This window comes from Silurus meridionalis, chromosome 2 (assembly GCF_014805685.1).
Source record: "Silurus meridionalis isolate SWU-2019-XX chromosome 2, ASM1480568v1, whole genome shotgun sequence".
Lineage (NCBI taxonomy): Eukaryota > Metazoa > Chordata > Actinopteri > Siluriformes > Siluridae > Silurus > Silurus meridionalis.
The window spans coordinates 21,293,632-21,296,131 of NC_060885.1; positions in this window are offsets into that span (position 1 = coordinate 21,293,632).

The following is a 2,500-nucleotide window of genomic DNA, read 5'->3' on the forward strand; positions in this document are numbered from 1 at the left end:
GTGTCAATATAATGTTATGCGTTTCTCCACCCTAATAGTTTTGGTGTCAAGCTATTGATAGATATTGTAAGACCAATGAGCATTATGAGACAACCTGAAAAGGTTAATAAGATTCAATTAGTCCTGTCTTAAATAGTTATTCAGATATTAAGCTATTATTATTAAGATATTAATAATTCTGTTTAAAGCCGGTATTGGCTTAAACTTGCTTTCAATCTGCAACAGCTTCCAAGAACTCTGTTCCAAAACACTGGAGCATACAAATATGGCCGCCAGAGACTTCACTTCCCAGCAAAAGACTCTTTTACGTTAACATTAACCTGATAAATAATTGGCTACACATGTTCGCTAATCAGTCACATTTATTACACACTATTAGCATTTAATACTCCCCATATATTTTTTATATGTCCAAATACTGTATATGTCTTAGTAAAAGGTAAAGATCGGAATTCTACTCTACTGGCTTGCTAAACCATTACCCCTGTTTGATCTTCTATTTTATCTCTGTTTGTATCTGATTTTACCAAATCTGTTGTTTGCACCTCAGCTGAACCTTGTACGTTTCTTGACTACGGTTTTTGGATTTTGTCTCGGATCTGTTTGCCAGTTCATTTTTCAATAAAATGTCTCCCTCTATTTAGATCCATCTTCACTCTCTTGCTGTGACAGCAACTAAATGAGATCCTGTATCCACACACATTTCTGACAGGCTGTGAAATTTTTTAGCTATTTTCTACTTGATCTTCTACAGGACACACCAGAAATGCTGGTATCAAAACCTGACCACTTCATTTTATTTAAATCAATTAAGAAAACTATCTTAAATCATATAGAATGTTAAAAACTGGTTACTTTGAATACAACTAATTTATTTATTTGAAGTTTTTAGTTAATTTTGTACTTTTTCACAAATACTTACATTTGCAAAGTTTAATTTGATGAATTGAATACATTTAGAAATGGCATTTTGTTTATAAAATTATGTTAAGAAATAAAACTTTCTCACTCCCAAAAACACTTTTCACCTGAAAAGATTATTCCACCCACTGGCACAGCAAGGGAGAACATGCAGAACACCACAAGGACAGCTATCTGATGCAAGAATCGAACCCAGGACCCTGATGTAGCAATGCCACATGCTGCACCACCATGCTGTGTCTATATAACTGACATGTTTTATTTTATTTGATTATTATCCATCCACACATCTGTGTGTACAAGCCCTGAAGCCCTCCTTCTCTTCCTGCCAGTCCATCAGTCTACCTATAACAGATTCTCACTTCATCTATATCTTTATCAATGTCACACACTCTTTCCATTCATCTTATTATCCATTTAGCAGTATCACTCTCTCCTAAAATGTGATGTTTGCTAGTAACATTATGCTAACTTATGTGTGTAGAATATAATGGAAATAGCATTAATGGTATGGGTTGTCACCATTTAGTCATGACAATCCCTTATCCTGAACTTTAAAAGAAAGTTTATTTATTAAGCGTGAACCAAATTGAATATAATACTTGAAGTCAATGTTAATCACTGTTGTTAGCTATCTGAATTAAAGTGCCATTTTGTGCCATGTAATGAGATCTTTAAACAGTGCTCAGTTGCTTAGATTTCAAAACTTCACTTAGATTATTAAATATGATATTTAAACATGTTTGAGCAACGATTGCATACACTTAATGAAGAAAAGTATTGGGAAACTGACTTTCCAAGACACATGTAGTTTTTTACCTAAACTGTTGCTACAAAGTTGGAGGAACACAATTGTATAGGACGTGTAGAATTAAATTTTTCCTTCACTTGAACTTGGAATCCCAAACATGTTCCAGTATTGCAGTGCCCCTGTGCACAAAGTGAGCTCCATGAAGATATGGTTTACATGGTTTGCAGTGGAGTATTTTGAATTGCCTGCTATTGAGCTCTGATCTCAACCCTATTGAGCATCTTTGGGATGAATTGGAACACTGACTGCACTTCAGGCCTCCTCATCCTACACCAGTACATGACTCAAGTTTAATTTAAATAATTTTTATTTGTATAGTGCTTTTAACAATCGACATTGTCTCAAAACAGTTTTACACAGATGAAGTCATTATAAAGTTGTATAAAAGAATGTATAAGTTTAAAATGTTGAATGTTTGTAAGTTTGTCCCTAATAAGCGAACCAGTGTTGATTGTGGAAGGGAAACCCCTTAAATGGCATGAAAAAGAAACCTTAAGAGGAACAGGATTCAAAAGGGAACCCATCTACATCTGGGTGGCACCAAATGTTAATTCAATACTGTTTCATCATTGTTTAAGTGTATTGTGTTCCTGAGCCATTTTAATAGACTTTAGATTTTAATTACAGTCCAAATCCATCCTCAGAGTTTTTGAGTTGCTCAATACCTTCTGCATCTTTTGTCTGTTGATCTAGAACCATCCCCAGCTGCACAGAGTGGTCTCCAGTTAAAGATAACTCCATCCAGTGGTATACTTCCAGCAAAATGCA